Source organism: Rhinolophus sinicus, chromosome 15, assembly GCF_057876585.1.
Source record: "Rhinolophus sinicus isolate RSI-liver-muscle chromosome 15, RSI-T2T, whole genome shotgun sequence".
NCBI classification, from domain to species: domain Eukaryota; kingdom Metazoa; phylum Chordata; class Mammalia; order Chiroptera; family Rhinolophidae; genus Rhinolophus; species Rhinolophus sinicus.
The window spans coordinates 118,758,532-118,778,455 of NC_142515.1; the positions used below are offsets into that span (position 1 = coordinate 118,758,532).

The 19,924-nt window shown below is 42.6% G+C and overlaps 1 protein-coding gene and 1 long non-coding RNA gene across 3 annotated transcripts in view; one reads left to right on the top strand and one right to left on the bottom strand.

The window, feature by feature from the left end:
• Positions 1-19,924, top strand: part of MAML3 (mastermind like transcriptional coactivator 3) — a 377,351-nt gene that overhangs the window by 190,853 nt on the left and 166,574 nt on the right. The window lies entirely within an intron of this gene.
• On the bottom strand, positions 1,312-7,732 carry LOC141572830 (uncharacterized). The gene is made up of 3 exons (XR_012498323.2): positions 7,624-7,732; positions 1,737-1,850; positions 1,312-1,649 (listed from the first exon to the last, which is right to left on the bottom strand). It is a non-coding gene; the product is annotated as an uncharacterized LOC141572830 (long non-coding RNA).

The following is a 19,924-nucleotide window of genomic DNA, read 5'->3' on the forward strand; positions in this document are numbered from 1 at the left end:
CTTCATCTCTCAAGTCGGCCTCTCCTACAGAGACCCCGGCTTTCCTGGGCCCAGGTGTCCATCCCTGGTTCCATCAGCTCTAGCCAAAGGGTGATGGCCTCATGGACACAACTTGTGGAATTTGGTCATTTCCCTTAAAATGGAGTGAGAGCAACACTGCTGGTGAAAGAATTTGAAACTTGATTAGTTCTGAGTTTCATATTGTATTTTGCAATTGTCAGTCATACGAACCCACTTTTAAAGGGACTTTTGGTACCATTTTTTGCTTTCTAGAAGTAAAGATTACTAGCTGACTTTATTTATTTGGAAGTTATGGCAATTTTAGCTTTTTGGTTGATATTTTCTTGGCCTACCAAAGATGTGGTTCTAAAATAGTGTCTATTAGTATTGAAATAAATGATTTGGAAGTATGTGTTTAAAATCCTTAAGCTATTTTTCAGCTCCCCTCAAGCACTTTAAAAGCATGTGTTTGTATATAAACAGTCAATATGTTAATTACAAGTACGTTTCATCTAGTTATTTAAGCATTTCAATGACTCCAAGTCCCTGTGAACTAAACAACATTTTATTAACCTTGGCTTAAGGTATTATATAATCCTGAGATCACTGCAACTTAACTTCTTTTAAAGTGGTCCATAATTTATTCTTCCCACATGGTGGCATTTTTCCATGTCTAGTCAGTCTGAATTAGAGGAAATATCAAAAAATAACAATATAACGAAAACTTCTAAGCAAGTAATGAACTAATATTTCAATTAAGCAATGCAAACCTGAGCATCGGGACAAAGTGTATATGGGAAATCTCTGTACCTTTGCCATAGACCTTAAACTGTTCTAAAACAATAAAGACTTAATAATATTTTAAAATATCTGAGTGTAGCACACAGTGTCATGTGAGAAGTGAGAACTAAATATGTTTTACTGATATATTTTTCTTACATAAATTTGGTCACAGAAAGGTAGTTAAAAACACTATTCAAAGTATTATACAAATCAGGAACTTATTTCTAAAATACTTTTTAAGACTTCTTTTCACTCTCCAAAGGTGATTCCAGAAACGGGACCACTGGAGACTGTTGGTATTGTGAAGAGGTTTAGGCAGGAGGACAGAGGCACCTGAGGAAGAGAATGGACCCCACTGACCCACACCAAGGTCAAGAATGTCAGCGTAGTAGAAAAAAATTGGGGTGGGGTTGGGGACACGTTCTAGGATGCCAGACATCACATTAAAACATAACAACATAATTAAATATTACTTAAAATAACAGCACATGAAGTAGAAAACACTTTAATGTATTTCTGCAGTTCCAGGCAGTGCTAAGTAACCAGAGGAAATGGTGGAGGAACCCTGTCATGTTAAGTAGTGTTTAGCGTGTTGGTGAATTCGAGTTGCCAGAATGACAGACTTGCTCAGGCAGCCACACCTCTCATCAGTGAAGGTGTACGAGGTAGCCGGGAAGGGGAACCTGAACTGACGGACAGCTGGGCCTTGTGGACCCTGGAACTCAGAGCCTTTGGTCAACACTCTCGTGTCACCGCCGTGAGAGTCTTTACAATTTTTGACCAAGGGGCCCTGCATTTTCATTTCACACTGGGTCCTACAAATTGTGTAGTTGGTCCTGCTGGAACTGGAAATTCCTTCACAGCATCTGGGGACGCAAGAACCATAACCTGAGTTATTCCAGGAGAAAGGAGGAAACACGGACTCCACCATTCTTCCAACTCTCCTCCCTCACCTCTTTTTTAGAGAACTGAAAATGAGATGGCAGCTGCCCTTCTTACTATACTCCATTCACACAGCTTTGGCCAAGGCTTGACGTTCCCACAGCAGTGACAATGCCTTCGGTTTCCTAATCAGAAACAAACAAACCAAAGGAAAACAAAAAGTCATGGAATCGTGATACCCCTGATGCCACAATAACCTAAGGAACCAGCACACTAAAGCAGGACACTTCATCAACAAGGAGTATAAAGGTCTAGTGTTACATGAGTCCCCATTTAAACATAAGAAAGGGACTCAGGAGAGGGAACCTAAAAGGACAGAGGAGGAAGGACAGTGGCCATGAAAGGATGTTAGTGGAAAAGAACGATGAAATTCTAATAAGGTCTATAGTTTAGTAATATTGTGTGAATGTTAATTTCCCGTTCTTGATAAGTATACGACGGCTATGTTAAGACGTTGTTAACATTAAGGAAAGCTGAGTAAAGGATAAGAAGAACTCTGTAGTATTTTGTAACTTTTCTGTAGGTCAAAAATTAGTTCAAAATTTAAAAAAATTAAAGGGAGGCTATTAATAATTAATACCGTAAACATTTCCTTAAACAAAGAGAATCCCTATTACTTTTGAAGAAAGTCACGCAGTCAAGTATCCTTTGTATCCTTTCTAACTCACCATTCTTTTTCGTGTCTTCCAGCTCTCATTTCCACTTGTTTCTAGATATATGCAGAAAGCTGTTTCCTTTGGGTCAAAAAAAATGCACAACACGTACCTTCTCTGTATGTGGATTTTCAGTTTTTCAAGCTGACCCGGGTTCTGTCTGAACTCTCTTCTGAGAACACGAGGCAGCAGCACTTTCTCCTTTTCCTGGCCCTTCCCCTCGCCCTGGGAATTTCTCTGAGCCAGACCAGAGGCAGCCGTCTTTCCACCTGTGCTTTCTCCATCCTCCTACTTCTTCTTCCACTGTGATTTGGCAGAGCACTCAGGATTTCCAGGCCTTAGATGACTGGACTATTAGAATACTCATTCCTTTACTCTCAATACATTCTACTTTCCAGTTGACATACTTTTTTTTTTTTTTTTTTTTTTTTTGAAATGTTCAAACTTACAGGAAAATAGAGAGAAGATAATAATCCCCTTGTCAACTTGTTCTTAACTAGATAGGTACCCTTTCCAAGGGTCATCGATGGTCTTTATTCTGCATGGTGATGATAAAGGTAACGGTGCTGGGCCTAGTGCCTATGTTTCTTTCGTACTTATTTTTATACTCTTGGTTTTGGGGTTATACCTTCTTACTTGGCCACTTTCTTTTATCAATAGGAGCAGTCACTCTAGTGTGGAGACCCACAGGAGATCCTGTCTGCCTCCCCTTTGCACAAAGCGGTGGAGGTCATTTTCAGGGTGCCCAATGAAAGAGGGACTTCTTTAAACATTTTGCTCAAGGGCCCAAATTTAATTTATGCTTTTCCTCTCATCTCAAAACCATTTTTTGCTCTAAAGATCGAATTCTTCTAACAGACGCTGAAATCATGTTTCGCTGATTAGGTCTCTGTGTTTACTAAACACTGAAGAAAAAAGGGTAATGAAAGGTCTCTGAACCAGATTTCTTCTAGCTGTTAATCTGGTTTTTTCTATCCGTAACTCAGGTTTCATTCCTAACAAAGAATTCCAGCACTTTTGGGTCATCAGAATGGGTACTGAAATGAAATGAATGAGACGCTCACTTCCTGAGGGGAAGAAAGATTTTTATATCTGTAGCCAAATACTATGTCGAAGTGTGAAGCCACACCTCTCGGATAGTGTAGTTGGGAGCAAAGCTTGCCACGTGATGAAAGTACATGTTAGAATACCCAACTTCAATGATTTTAATAATCATTTAACAAGTTTACAATAGGATATGATTTTTGTTTCATGGCAGTAAGAAGGAATGCCATTTCTTGGTTCAGGATAACAGAATTCAGCATGTTTACATGGAGAGAAAATCTCATGTGTTACCAATGTAAACAAAAAGGAAAAACATTTTTATGTAAGTAACGTGAAAGGTAAATATTTCAGAGATGGTTCTTTTAAGAAGTTAAGTTAAAACAGCCTCAGAAGAAGAGGCATGCCCGTATGTCCCCCTGCGATTGCCCTGCTGCCATCGTCTCAGAATTGCTATTAAGGAAATATTCTCTTCTACCACACGTCTCCACCTTTGGACTAGAATTATTTTTCTGTGATTTTATTACAGTTCAGTTGCTATCTCTGGATTAGAATGATGTTATGGAGACACAGGGATTTTGTGAGTTTCTGTGACTGGGGAGAGAAAAACAGAGTAGGTTGGAGAAGTGTAGGGTCAATATTAGTTTTTTTACTCCATGGTGAGATTTCAAACACTAAGAAGAAAAAGGAAATTAAAGGTGCTGTTTCTGCTGAGTAGAGATGGGACAGTGTTCTTGTTTTGTTGAGAAACAGATCTAGCATTCCTACAGACGGGGACACTCGTGCATCGTGCTGGTGTCTCAAAATAGAATAGTAAATGAGTCTCATAAATGTATTGTCTGCCATCTTTTGCAAGGTTCTCTTCTTTCTAAGTAAAGGTAGGTGGTAATCAAATAACTAGCCTTTTGTTCTAGACAAAGAAACTAAATAGCAGACCTATAACCGATAACAGGGTCAATAGCTTATGACTCTGCAAGTTAACAAAAAAAAAAGTTAGCTACCTTTTGATGAACTAGGGAAGTATCAAATATTTTAAGAAAGCTTTTCATCACAAAGGTTTAAAATCTTCAAAAATTGTTTTGGAATTTAAAAGATTATATACATACATATGTATATATATACCGGGGGTGCCAATAATATGTAAGTGGACACTTTGGTCAGCATTGCTCAAGCAGGAGTTCACCATAGTCAGAAGTGTCTGGACACAGATGGTAACCACTTTGAGCCCCTTTTGTAATTGCAGAAGTCAAATATGACTTGTATTCATCTTTTGTTATGGGTATATATTGAGTATTACAATTTTAATACAGTTTTCCTTTCTTAAAATGTGTATACTTTTTTGGCACCCTCTGTATATATGTATATATAAACACACACATAGATGTTACATATGTGTATGTGTATAAAACTTAAGTGCAACACTTCATTCCCCAAGGTGCAGGACAAGCAAGGCATTATCACGATTTTCAGCAGGGCTTTTACCGCAGTGCACACACCCATGTTTCCAGGTCTGAGATAACGAGGCTCTTCCTTGAATGTTAAGACAGGAAACCAAGGTGACTACAAGACCCAAATATACTCTTCGTGGCCTATGTGAAATCAGGAACACTTTACCGACACCAACAGTTACGGGCACTGAAGGTGACTGCCCTCTAGGAGTGGAGAAGTTGCCATGGCTGTCCCTAGCTAGTGACAGGGGAAGTGCAGGAGTGCGTTTGTCCCTGCAGGGCAGGCCAGCACAGCCATGCTGCTTTGCTTAGCGGAGTTTCATCGCCCGGTCGCCCCAGCACCTGGAGCCTGGCACTTTCTCTAAAGCAATGAGTGCAATGGGTAATAAAAAGGTAAGTGTAGCCTCCAAAGCCAGCTCCTCTGCTGTTCCGGGGACTTAGTATGTGCTGGACTGGGGGCCACATAAACCGAGATTGAATGCCTTTCAGTCTGCTCGTGACCATTCTGGAACCGTGTCATGGGCAGAGCTCACTCCGTCTCTCAGGCATGGGGTGCAGAGGGATCACATGAGATTTCAGACCCCATAGGAGGGGACAGCTTTATCCTGACACCCATCAGACAGGAGCTGCTGCCTCATGCTGCCAGCAGCACTCCTGCTGCATCCTGGCTGGATCCCTGGTGCCAGGAACCTCGGGGAATAGATAGGGATTTGGCAAAATTCCTGGTTAGTGGATGGCACCCAGTGAGCATCGTGTGTAGTATTTCTCAGGGACACCAGACACACACATTGCTGCTTCCTCGCTCTTCCTCAGGGAGAGGGCCATTGCAGGGCAGGTTTTTAAATGAAAAACGGGAAAGTGAAAGAAACCTAAGCCCTATATCTCTTCATGTTCAGAACTTAAAAATAGAGGAAAGGATACACTTATCCAAAACTTTTGCTTCTCGGTGAGAAATAAATTTAAATCTCTTGTCTAATTCCCCTGATTTTTCAGACTTAGCTAAGGCAGGAAAACAGCCCATCGCATTATTGACTGGTACTGTTAGCCTGAGGTTAGGGACCCACCGTCCTCTCTGAAGCAGGCCTGCTGCCTTCTCTCTGCCAGTATATTATCCCTCTATCATTTTTGCTCTCTTTCTATCGCCTTTCATATGGTAATGATCTTGCACAAGAAAAGCCATTGTTTTTTATTTGAGTGCTTAAGGAATTAAAGGTGAGTGAGAGGTGGAGGGTTTTAAGAAGGATAGCAGTTCGTCATTAAAAAATAAATAAGTACACCCCTTGGACTAAAGAGAGAGAGAGAGGGAGAGAGAGCGAGAGAGGAAGAAAAAGGAAGAAAGAAAAAGGGAGCTGAGGTGAGAGGACAGGACAGGCAGTGTTTCTGGGCAAAGCAAGGGACTGTTCCTAACAGGCTGGCGTAAAGCCCTCTTAACGAGGTGCGGTGGCCCTCCCTCGCTCGTCATTGATTTCCCTCTGCCCTCCACAGACCTGGCTGCAGTTAAGCCTGTGTCCTCCACGTGACGCTGAGCCGAATCAGATTTTCCTTTTAGTTGTTCGATCAAATTTCCCTTCCTAGAGCTTAGAAGGCACACTTGGGACCACATAGTAATCGCCTCCCCACACTGAACTGCTGATACCTTTATTGGATCGGCATCGGGTTTCAGAGGGCTGTGTTTAACATGCAGTGAGCCGCAGCAATGCAAACAGCGCCAGTGTTTAAACAAGCATCCATTAGGCCAGGAAACAAGGCGGTGCCAGCCCATTTGGTGCTCTGTAGTGCTGGCAGCGCGAGGTGAGCAGGGCAGCCTGGTGCTGAAGTGGGCGAGGGCAGGCGCGAAGTGAAACGGAGGAACTGGAGTGTCAGAGAAGGAGCAGATTCTCTTTAGATTTCCAGAAGAGGGAGTGCAGGGGGGAGGGAGAGAGAGAGATGTTGTGGCTAGGGACATGTGCAAAGCTCATTAATATCTCATTATGTTAGAATTGCAGTCTCCCTGCAGATCAGTTAACATTTGCAGTGCCAGAGGAACGGCTTTGGGAAAGCAGCAGGCACCCCCAGGTTTTTTTGTGTGTGTGGTTTTTTTTTGCAAGCCCCAGCAAGCTCCAGACGCTTGTTTTGCACAAGGGGAGTGGTGGTGTGGAATTTGTGAGGGAAGGCTGTGAGAAAACCCCAGAAGAGCAATAGTGAGCGTGCAGTAGAGTGAAGTGAGACTGAAAACTAGTTTGTAAGTAACAAAGTACCCAGCTTTCCAATGTGCCAGCAAGCAATGCAGAGGGATGAGAGTTGACTGGAAGGCAGGGTAGGGAAAGTGGGGGTCTTCAGTACGAGCCATTCTGGAGCTCGGCTGAGAGGGGCGCTGAGGGGTGGTAGAGAGACAAGCTCCAGATTCAAACCCAGAGAGTGTGTCACTTGCCCTCTGAGTTTGCCTGGAGCTCCTGGAAGGTCACTGGCATCAACCAGGGTAGCATAAGGTGGAAAGTAGAGAGGGGACAAAATGAGGAGGAAAGAGGAGAAAAGTGGGTGGGGGGAATCAGCCAGTGGGATGTGAGAAGGCTGCGTTCTCAGCTGCTTCCACCTGCCCGTGTTGGTGTGAGTGGAGCAAGCAGAAAGTTATAAAGCGAGTAGACAGGTGGTGTACAGGAGCCTCCCTTTCTTCAGATCTGACTCGGCTGGGCCCAAACCAGCCTGATCTTTGTCCCGGGGATTAAATCCTCCTTACTGTACCGCTGGCCAGAGCTTGACCACTGACCCTCACTCACCCAGGCAGTAACCGTGGGGACGCCAGCACTGAGACTGTGGCCTCATGGGGGGGAAAGTTGGAGCCACGTTCCGTAGCAATTACAACTTGGCCTGCAGACACTTAATCCTTCTCTGTTAAAGGATCAGATGTTTCTCTCTGCCCTGAACAAATATGTGTCCTCATCCATTAGGGGAAGGTGGGTGGTGGCTACTTGAGCAAATAGTTACACAACAGGATGTACCAAAACACAACAGTGTGTGGAGTTGGTCATTTGAAGGTCCCTTGGAGTAATTCATGTTCAAGTTCTTTGGGACTATCTCATCTCTGCCTTTTTGTTTTCAAGAGTTCTTACTTGTACCTTAGCATTTTCTTTCTGTGAACCGCTGGCATTGAAGTTCTGTTTTCTAGCATAAGAAGACACAGACACACACAGAGACAGTGCCCACGGGGACCCTTGAGCTGCGTCCTGAAAGCAGGGAGCAAATGAAGGCACAGGTGTAACTGATTAATGGTCATATAGCGGTGACAAGGCCAGTCTTAAAGTATTGTTTGTGAGGACCTTTATAGTCACACTTTGTTCTGACAACACAATATTCCATAAAAATATGGATTATCCATTAACTTACAGAAAGGCGAAAAAGTTAATGTCGTCATTGAAAGCTGTTTGTGTTCCTTTGGATTAAAAAACCGACAGTCACATTGGCCATTAGTTTGTTATGTACAGTAGTGTGTATAAAGAACATTTAAGAATAAATGTATTCGATCATCTCAACCAAGTTGATTTAGGTTAGAAAAACAGTTATGACATACAAATACTACTGAGAGACAAATTTAACAAAGCTTTTTACAGTGTGGCCTCTACAGTAAAAAACAGTAAAATTCAGGCTTCTCTGTATTAAAGTCTGTTATTCTTTTGACTATGCAGCTTTGACCAACCAAGCAAGACTCATAAGAACAAAGCTAGGAAACAGTTCAATTGCTATAATTTCATAATCAAATATAAGAAAAGTGTGCTTTACGTTGTTTACATGTTGACTTTCCCAAACTCAATCCCGTTAAAAACCATAACAAAAAAACGAAGAATCAATAGTGATGGAAAATAGACAAGGCTTCCGGGGCTTGACTTCTGCCTTTGACAGCAGCTCTTCCCTGGGGTTGTAGCACATCCCACCAGTCTTCCCTATTTCCCATGTGACGCTCCTGTCCCTCGGTCCTTTGCAGGGAGTGGCAGGGGCAGGACCCACACAGGTTTGTACTCTTCAGGCTGTCATTTCTCTACTTCTCAATTCTTCCATCTTGCATCCCTTTACTGGCCTTTCTAGGAAAGAGAGAATGGAAGTTAAGTTTCATCCAGAATTTCCACATAACCCAAAAATTATGATATCCCAATTGCCCATTTGAGGAGAGAAGAAGAGAATGATACAGCAGAATTACAGCTCAAAGGAGAATGGGATTTAACTTTCAGTTACAAAGGAAAAGTGAGTTCCTAGCTCCTTTCAGGCTTTTGCTATGAATAAAACTTGAGAGAGAAATATCAGAAAATCAAGGATGAAATGGGACTCAGAGAGATCTTTCATTGCCTCTTCCACCCCCCTTCTTCATTGAAGACCATATCTAAATCATCCCAGATGGCTGTTCTATTTTTAAAGAGCTCCAGAAAAGGAGATTCTGCCACCTCCTCAGTAACCCATTCCAGCATCTCTTGCTCCTCACTGCCAGAATATTTTTTTCTGAGAGCCCTCAGAGACAAAAAAGACACACTCTCCTAGATTTAGGGGCCTGCGATTATTCCTCTCTAGGATTTTACCCCTCAGTGCGTATAAGGACACTCCGAGATATGGCTAATTCTTTCTTCAGTGAAAAGGTGGTTTTCTCTCATCTTTGCCTCTAAATTACATTAATGAGCTTCATGGGGGCCAATCCAAGATTCCCCTGAGGGCCTGCTGTCCTAGGAAGAGGGTGAGGCATCAGTAAGCCTGTTTGTGCTTACCGTCCAAGAGAACAAAGTCACACACAACCCCAGAGCCAACCCTCTGTCCTGGGCGGAGGTGTTCTTACAGTCACTCATTCATTCATTCTTTAATTCCAGAAATACTTACTGACCACCAGCCATGCTGCTGTGCTACACACTGAACAGCACAGACTAGGTCCTTATTTTCAAGGAGCCTACACTCAAAGTGGGGAAGAAGCCAGTTTGAAGCCAAAAGGGAGCACCGTGATGCTAAGTCGTGATGAGTGTATGGAGAAAACACAACAGTGATGTGATGGAGTATAGGTGGGACGTGTGGCTGAGACAGGGCAGCCACGGACCACGTTTCTGAGTTGACACTTGAGCTGACACCTGGAGGCTGACAGGGAGCTGGGGAGAGCAGGCTTTCCACAGAGAGGACAGAGGCGCGGAAGCAGAGGCCGAAAAGAGCAGGAGGAGAGGCCAGCAGGGCGAGAGTGCCTTGGAGAGGGGAGGGTGGCAGGAAATGAGCGTGGAGCCACGAGGTCATCCAGCGCCTTGTAGGCCAAGGTTACGAGTTTGACTTTTAAGACAAATGGGAATCTGTAGAAGGACTTTAGGCAGAAAGACATGCCCTGATTAATGGTTTTAAACGATTACTCTGGATGCTCGCAGAGAATAGATTGGAGGGGGATAGGATGGGAAGCAAGGCTTAACAGGAAGAGAATACCAGAGTCCAGGGGAGAGATGGGGGTGGGGTGAACTCTGGGGGGACAGTGGAGACTCAGCGAGGAGGGAGATAGGAGGAGTGTGTGCTGGAAACAGTCACAGCATTCCATACATGGGTGCACCCCACTTTAAGTAAACAAAATACATAAAAACCTAAAGTTAAAGAGCGATCTTTATAAAGTGATTCGCCACCAGTATCTGTAATATGAAGTAAGAGAACGTGTGTATGGGTCTTTGACTATAAATTTTAATAAGAGATATAAAATCTTAATAGACAGATCATGGAATTAGAAGGAATTGTAGAGGTCATTTTCTCTACCTTCCACCCAATAAAGAATCCCCTTTACAAATTCCTGACAGAGGATCATGAAACCTTGGCATGAAAACTCAAGGGACAGGAAGCTCATTAGCCTCACCAGGCAGCCGTTTCTATTTTGAATCTCTCTAATCATTTTTAGAAGTTCCTCCTTCTTTAGAGGCTGGATTCTTTCTCCCCATAACTTCCAACCATTGATTCTTAGTTCCATATTCCGGAGCTACATAGATTAAATCTAATCCTTTTCCTAGGTAGCATTGTCAACTATTTAAAGACCTGTGGCGTTCCTGCTCCCTTCTCTTCTCTTCCTCCAGCAAAAGGCCCTCAATTCCTTCACCCCTTTCTCACCTGACAGAGTTTCTGGGGCCTTCTGTGCCCTGGTCATGCTCCCTTGTACCTCTGCCTGATGAGAATGAGGACTCCAGAATCAAGCCCAGTCTTCCAGATGCCATCAGTGTAGCACATACATGGGTCTTCTTGGATGTAGAGAACATACATTCATCAATTCCACCTAGAATTGCAAGAGTATGTGGCTTTGAACTTCAGTGAAATCAACGCAGCTTATAAGGCAGGTTCCACACGATCATTTGTCACTGATAACCTGGAGGAGAATGAGTGACTCTTAAACATTTGAAAGAGTATGTACCACACTGAGAATCAGATCAAAGCTTTAGACCCTCTTTCCTGAAAAAAGATACACACGCCCACAAAATTCTTTGTACAATTTTTGGGGGTTCTCAGAGATCCGAAAACCCATTTTTATGTAAACCTCCAGTTTGAAAAGTCAGCAGTATCCGTGTCATGGAACCCTGGTTCTGTCATCTAAACCTGTGTATTTGCATTGTTTCTATTTCTGATAATGATATAGAAAAACTCTCACTTGAAAATCCTACAGGTTACTATGGAATTACTAACGGAAGAGGTCCGTTAACAAAAAGTCTTCCAGTGACATTTGTTGGATGCGTTGCTTATGTTACCTCATTCAGTCCTTATAATCATCTCCTGAACTAGGCAGCAGTAACCCTACTTTATGAGGAAAGTGCAATTTAAAGATATTAATAAAGAAAAATAAAGAGAATTAGGAAGAGTCGGGCGAAGGCAGTGCCAGCATAGCGTGAGTGTGTACAGCTCCGTCAGGGAACCCCAGTGGGTGGCCGTCTGTATTTCGAAGAGCCGAAGCTTGTTTATATACAGCACAGTGTTTCAGATGCTTCTGAGCCAGTTCGGTTTCCTGGGAAATGGAGTGATGTCCCTGGAAAGTGGTCATCCATGTGAGTAGTCATTACCGTGGCCTGCATGGACGGGGCTGCCGTTACCTGGACCATTCTCTTTAGGATGGGACTGGGGTTGGGTTAGTAGCCAATATATACAGAGGGTGTCAAAAAAATAATATACACATTTCCAGAAGGAAAACTGTATTAAAATTGTAATAATATATACCGATAACAAAAGATGACTACAAGTCACGTTTGACTTCTGCAATTACAAGAGGTGCTCAAAGTGGTTACCATCAGCGTCCAGAAACTGCTGATTAGGGTGAACGACTGCTTGAGCAACGTTGACCAAAGTGTCCACTTGTATACATTTTTTTGGCACCCCTGGTATTTATTCCTCAGCAACTCAGACAGCTGCAGAACTGTTCTGAGAACGTTTGAAAGAACGACAGCCGTTACAGGAGATCCACTTTCAGATAGTACTTCCTTGTATGCCAGCTGACCACTGCGAAGGGAGAGCAGTTCTGAGGGTGCCTTCCCTCTTTTTCTGTCTCATTTCGGAGCCACGCTCACTTCTGAATAGTTGGGAAATGAGAAACACTTTCCATTCACAAGTGGAGAGGCATGTAACAGAAAAGTATAGGCTTTAGGATTCAAATCTCAACTCCCTCACGTTAGCTGTGTGACTTTAAGCGATTTATTTCATCTCCTGAGTCCCAGTTTCCTCATTTGTATAAATGATGTCTATTGCCTTGTGGGGTTGATGTGGGAATTCAGAGGAAAGATCGTGGATTTGCCTGGCAAATAATGGACTCACAACTAGTATTTCTGTTTGCTGACAACTTTGAGGGGAGCCTGAATTATTGGGGCCAGTCTGCATAACAGTAGACTGTCAGCCTTACCCTCATGTGGACATGGATCCCAGAGTGATTCCAGAGGAATTCCTGTCCCCATCCCCACCCCTCAGCATCTCCCAAACTTTGCTTAAGATAAGGAGGCTGTCACAGTGTGTCCACCTTGAACCCATCTTCCATGTAAGGTGCCATGTTAAGGGGTATTCAGATGACACCCCCCCAATGAGGTAGTTCCCAGGTTACCAGATGTTGGGGTGCCGTGGGCTCACACACACAACACATACATCTCTCTTCAATGAAGCAGTGGGAATTCAGCAGTGAGCAGACCTTGATGGTACTTCATACGGACACCCCTGAGAGAATCCTTGGTTCAACAGTGGTAAAAGCAGAACTAAATATTGGGCAGGGCCAGTACTGCTTAGACAGATTCTGTGAGACTGTCTAAATGTTAAGTTTAAAAACAGAGATGGGGCCAGCTAACTGTGAGTCATCAGATGTACACTAGACTTGGTCATGTCACTTGCTCATAAGGCAACCAGCTTAATTAACTGAAGGAAATTAACTTGGATGATTTTGCAGCACGCATCTGTTTCTAAAGGAACTGAATTTTTCCCTTCCTGTGAGCCGACGCTCAGACAGCAGTTAATTCAGGAGGCTGTGTTGGTGTGCTGCTGTTGCCAACTGACAAATGTAGTATTTTCCTGATCAAATTCTCAGGCCTTTCTCCTTGCTTCTCCAACAACTGAGAACGGAGTAATAAACTATCCAGAATGATTTGGCAACATGGGAGTCGTTTGCATGTCTTTGTAATATGGGGACTCAAATGCCTATTCTCAGTAAATATAAGCCTCCCGATTGACTTAAGGTAATTGAATGATTTTAGATTTATTGTGTATATACTTTTCTCCTCAGCCACTGATTCTAAGCGGGTATAGAATCCCATCAGAAAACCTGAGTTTTGATATTCGAGTTGGTTCATCTGACTTAAAACCAAAAATTAATATGGAGAAACTGGGTTATCGATTCCACACTTGGTTCCCTTGGTCTATCCCTTGGACCACACTTGGTTTCCTTGGTCTATGAAACATCACAATCCCCAGTGGAGCTGAAGACATGTCATTCTTCAGGTGACACTCTGGGGCAATTCTGAAAAGGACAAGGAGAGAAAATGCTTTTGACTCTATTCCAATTTGTTTCCTTTTCCTTTTTATACTATATATAATTTCCTTTTCCTGGTTAGTTTTGAATTTCTCGAATTTAGCTCCAGATGTGTGTTGTGGTTGGGCTTGGTACCGTGTGCTTAGGCCTTTTGCTGTGTTCTTTTCTTCCCCTGTCCTTAGTTTAAAGGAGGTCTCAGCTCATAGTGTAGCTATATTTCTGGAGAGACCTGCCACCTTTACACGATTTACTGTGGTCGTTTTCTTTCTTTCTTTTTTTTTTTTCCTCCCCACAATATGGTACTTTGTACATTAAAATCAAGGTTCCTGGGGCTGGAGGTAGCGCATGGGAAGCCTAGCCACATTATAATGAATAATAATAATAACTGTCTCTCTCTGTTGTGAGCTCTTCCAGGCAGACTGTGTCTTATTCATCTCTGCGTCCCCAGCTTCTCGTGTGGGGCCTGGTGTATAAATGATGCTCAGTGAGAGTGTGTGTCGAATGAATGAACTAATTTTTGCAAATCCCTTTATAATTTATAAGGATATTCCACATAGCAACACAGGGTGACTGTTTTCAAGACCTCAACAAAACTATTTCCTCCTTCATTTCATTATGATTGTGAAATTTCTTTGGAATTTTGGAACAGTGATACTTTTACTGTATGCCTTTCATGAAAAGCCAAAGTCTAAATGCCTTTTTCTTTCTTCCTTCCTTCCTTTCTTTCTTTTTTTTTTCAATGTGAGGGTCTGAGTCAGGAAGGGAGGGAAAAAGGCGTTTGTTAACTGGATACATTTCTTATAAAAAAATTAAAATTTTTCATTACCTCTGGGTGTTTTTTTTTCCTTCACCATTGCGGCTTACGGCTCATTTCTTCCTCTTCTAGTAGGATGTAGATGAAATTGAACAAAAGCAAGAGGTATGTTTTAAAGGGAGAAGAGCTTAGGCAGCAAAGGACAGACTTTGTGTTTGTTTCTGTCACTTATGTTTTGACTTGGCACATGCTCCAGGCAGTTCTGCTTAGCCAAATAATCCACACTGCTTCCATGTCAGCAGTAGCTGCGCGCCCCTTCCAAGGTACGCCGGCCAGACTCTTCTGTGGAGACGGTATGAAAGATGCAGTCCCGGGCCGGGCTGGCCCCACGCAGCTGCTCGGCTCTTACAGTACATCCGCCTCTAGAAGAGACTCCCCCAGGAGTTCATAACCAGACAGCTCTTTCTCCAGTAGCTTAATCTGTTGGCACTCATCACTCTAACACTGACTTTCCCCCATAAAACGCAAGTATAAAAGCAGGAAAATAATTATGTTACTATTTTCCTGGAATCACTGGCCCTTAGGACAAAGCCCAAAGTCAGCAAAACTTAGACATTTCAAAAATTAGGAAATTCTTTCACTTTTTACAGGGGAAGCAAGAGCCACACTCAAGCTTAGAACCCAGAAAGAAAAAAAAATAAAGGGCATATGTAGGAGAAATAAAATCCAGAAGAACTTCCAGGTAATGACAGAGATAAGGCATTGCTTGTCCACGTCTACTCCACGTACTTCTGCCCTGAGATACTGAGAAGGATTTTTCCCCTTTTGGTTCTCAAAAGCAGACAATTCAGTGCGCTTATGTGCATGCCCAGGTGTGCCTGTGAAAGACAGAAAGAGAGAAAGCCTTTTAGTAAGAACTATGATTCAAAATATGTATTACATTGACTTACCACCTCTCCAGATGGTCCCTGACTTAACAATGGGTCAGATAACTATTTTTCAACTTTACAGTGGTGCAGGAGCTATACACATTTGGTAGAAACTGTACTTGGAATTTTGAATATTGATCTTTTCCCGGGGTAGCGATCTGTGTCGTACGATGCTGGGTTGTGATGCTGGACAGCGGCAGCTGGATGATTTTGCCCAACTGTAGGCAGATGGAGTGTTGTGAGCACATTTCAAGTAGACGAGGCTAAGCTCTGATGTTCAGTAGGTCGGGTATATTAAATGCATTTTTGACTTAAGGTATTTTCAGCTTAGAATGGGTTAATGGGGACGTAACTCCCTTGTAAGGTGAGGAGCATTTGTAGTATCACAGTATGTCACAAAGCATATTGCTCATAGGTGGGACACACCGTAATCGGAAGTATTCATTTTGGCCTTGGAATGGGATGCTCTTGGCCTGTTGCAGATTCATGCTCCGCAGCTGTGTCAGTCCCTAGGGCTACTGTAACAAAATACTGTGGACTGGGTGGCTTAAAACACCAGAAGTCCATTGTCTCACAGTCCAGGAGGCTAGAAGTCTGAAATCCAGGTGTCAGCAGGGCCCATGCTCCCTCTGAGACGCTGCATGGAATCCTTCCATGCCTCTTCCCAGCTTCTGATGGTTTGCTGGCAATCTTTGGCATTCCTTGGCTTGCAGCTACATTACTCCAATCTCTGCATCTGTCATCACATGGCTTGCTCCCTGTGTGTCGTCACATGGCCACCTTCTTATAAGAATGATGAAACTCCAGTGTGACCTCATCTTAACTAATTACATCTGCAGTGACTCTTCTTCCAAATAAAGTCACATTCTGAGGTACTGGGGGTAGGACTTCAAAATATCTTTTGGGGGGAATACAACTCAGTCCCATAACTGTGGTTTCAGAATCCTTAGTGTCCCTGTTCGTCTCTTATAATGAACCAACTCTACAAAACTGCTTTCACTTCTCCCCTCAGCCCTTGGTTTTTCCTCCTCAGCAATGTTTTTCCTTGGAGGTCAAGCCCTTACATTGCTATCAGTGAAAAAAAATGAAGCTATTAGAGCCAAGTTTCTTGTGTACTGCACACACACACACACACACACACACACACACACACACACACACACACTCTTCCTATCTCAGCATACCTCTCCCCCACATTTGTCTTTAAATCATTGTTTTGATGGCTCTGAGGTGCCATTCCTTATTGTCTCAAAAACAGACATCTCGATGGGAATGTAAAATGGCGCAGCCACAAAACAGTATGGAGGTTCCTCAAAAAATTAAAACTAGAACGACCATATGACCCACCTCTTCTACTTCTGGGTATATACCCAGAAGAATTGAAAGCAAGGTCTCAAGATATTTGTAAACCCATGTTCCTAGCAGCGCTAACCACAATAGCCAGAAAGTGGAAGTTACCCAAATGTTCATAGACCAATGAGTGGTGAATACATATAATGGAATATTACTCAGCCTGTAAAGGGGAGGAAATTCTGACACGTGCTACAACATGAATCAACCTTGAGGATATTATGCTAAATGAGATATTCTAGTCACACAAAGACAAATACTGTATGATTCCACTTATATAACGTACGTAGAGTAGTTAAATTCATAGAGACAAAAAGTAGAATGCTGATTGCCAGGGCCTGAGGGGAGGGAGTTACTGTTGAATGGGTGTCGAGTTTCAGTTTTGCAAGATTAAGAGAGTTCTGGAGACGGATGGTGGAGATGGTTGTACAGCAGTGTGGCTGCACTTAATAACATTGAACTGTACACTTAAAAATGGTTAAGATGGTAAATTTTATGTGTTGGGTATTTTACCACAATTAGACATTTCCAACACAATTTTTCATTTGTCCTTCCTTCTTCCTTAGTGTCAGCCTTTCCTGTCCCTGACTTGCCTTCTCCTTTAAACCCACGCAGGACTTCCTCGTCTTGAGAACCCTTTACTTCACCTCCTGACATTCAAGCTATGGTGCCTTTCATCCCTCCTCCTTTTCCGAGCAAGATTTCTTATACAGAAGAGTCACACCCACCATGTCCATTCTTCACCGTTTGCTTCTGTTACTGCCCCAAACCTGGTGTTCATGTGCAGCACAGTGCTAGAACTTTACTGTCCAGTAGAGTAGCCACTAATTGCATGTAGCTATTTTAAATTGAATTAAATTTAATAAAATTAAGAATTCCGTCCCTTGGTAGCACTGGCAACATCTCCAGCACTCAGAAGCCACATATGGCTAGAGGCTAATGTCCTCGTATTGGACAGTGTGCTTACAGAACATTCCATCATCTCCACAAGTTCTGTTGCACAGACAGCCCTGCTCTTGAACAAGGGGTCTCAAAATCCTGAGACTCGCCTTGGGGGCTGTTAAAACACAGACTCTGGGTCCCACTCTCAGAGTTCAGGAAGTCTGGGGACAGGCCACAGAATTTGCATTTCTAACAAGTTCCCAGCTGATATTAATGCTGCTGGGTGTCCTAGGGGATCCCCTTTGAGAGTCCCAGTGAATTACTCTGATATTAATCTCACGGTCTCTCACTTCTCGTTTCAAAGCTGCAACAGACACTAGAAATCTGACCGCACATTATTCTTTCTTTTGTCCTGCTTTCTTCACAATGTTTTATTTTGATCCCTCACTGATAGTATTTCTTTGTCTCTTTGCTGACTTCTCTCATCTAATTAACAGGACCCATCACCAGCTACATGTTCACTTTCTTAGGGAGTTCTTGCACTTCCATTGTTTAGGACACATCATAGGCATGTGCGGAAGACTCTCAAATAAGCATCGCTTTATTTCTGTTTCTATTTCTATTTCTATCCTCAGGTTGGTGGGATAACTGTCCTTGCACACACTGCTGCTCTTGAACGCTGTGATATTAGAGACTGAGCGGCTGTGTCTGGCCAATGAGCTGATGCTTCCCAGATATCTGCTAATTGTTGCCATGCGTTTCTTTAAGTGATGTTGAGATGCTTGCATGAAAAGCTCCATAGAAATGTCAAGTATTATGTGTACCTGTTCATGAAATATTCATGCAGTTAGAGAAGTCACCATTGCAGCAGGCTGAGTAATTTCCTTAATGCCTCTCCTCCTGGTGACCAACTGTTTTATAGACTTAATCTGCTTAATCCTTTCTGTGAGGGATAGCAGGGGTCGCACATGAATATACCCATTTTCAAATTAAGAACTGAGGTGCAGAAAAGTTAAAAGAGTGACCAGAGTCACAAAGTTGGTGCTACTCCTGCCAGGGAACTCCAGCTCCAGTGCATGACGGCCATGCTAAGCCCCCGATTCCCATTCAGAGCCCCCAACTCCCATGCAGAGCCCCCAACTCCCATGCAAGGCCCCACTGTTAGAGATCATGAAGCTTCTGGGTTTCAAACATAAAAAGAAATTGCTAAATGTGATTCAGTGTGTACTTCACATAATGCATTTCTGTGACACTTCATAGTAATGAGATAATTACCATGGGTACAGTATTAGAGTATACATATTCTGATAAGTTACAGCTGCAAGAACTCAGTAATGGGCATTAATCACTCCATGTTCATTCTTTTCAAATCTCAGACTAGAAGTTAAGCTGCAGAGTTCCAAAAAACCTAAGGCAAATTTTATAGTCATCATTTCTGCCGTTTAGATGAAGCGTTTATGAATACAAGAGACTCTCCCTAATTTAAACTAATGTGGGCAAACAGCTGCCTGAATTGAGAAAAATCTGAATTGAAGTCTAGTAGTAAATATATACTACATGTGATATATTTAAAAGTAACAACTGCAATTCAAAGTAGGCTATCAAACTGTTAGTAAATAAACATCCTTGGGGAACTATTTTAATTAATATATGAGAAGAATTCATGATACTTGTATCAATTGTGTATTTAAATTTGAGTCTCTTCAGTCCTTGAGTTCTTGAGACCTATTTCTGTCTTAAGTAGGTTGAGCATTCTCCTTATAATTTTTATTATACCTATTCTTTTACATAGTAAGCTCTTTTATTTTATATACATAGGAAAAACAGCAGGTTGGGCCTGAGCCAAGTTATAGCTAAAGGCAAAATTAGCAGGAATTGAATTAATCAGGTGAAACAGCAATAGACACAAACGTTTTCATTCTTTCAAATTTAGGAATTAGTTACATATTTTAGAAAAGAACCACAAGGGTAAGAGGAAACCTTAAAATGTCAGTTGATTCATCTTCTAACTATATCTAAATTAATGTAGCGAGAACTATCTATAATGGAGTTTAGAGATTATTTTGTCCAGGCAAAAACAGAGGCAGGAAATAGTCGACTGACTTTCACAGGACACACAGCTTGGCCAGGACCCAGGGCCCCTCACTCTCAGCCTAGGATTAGGCCCACACCCGCCAACCTCTTCT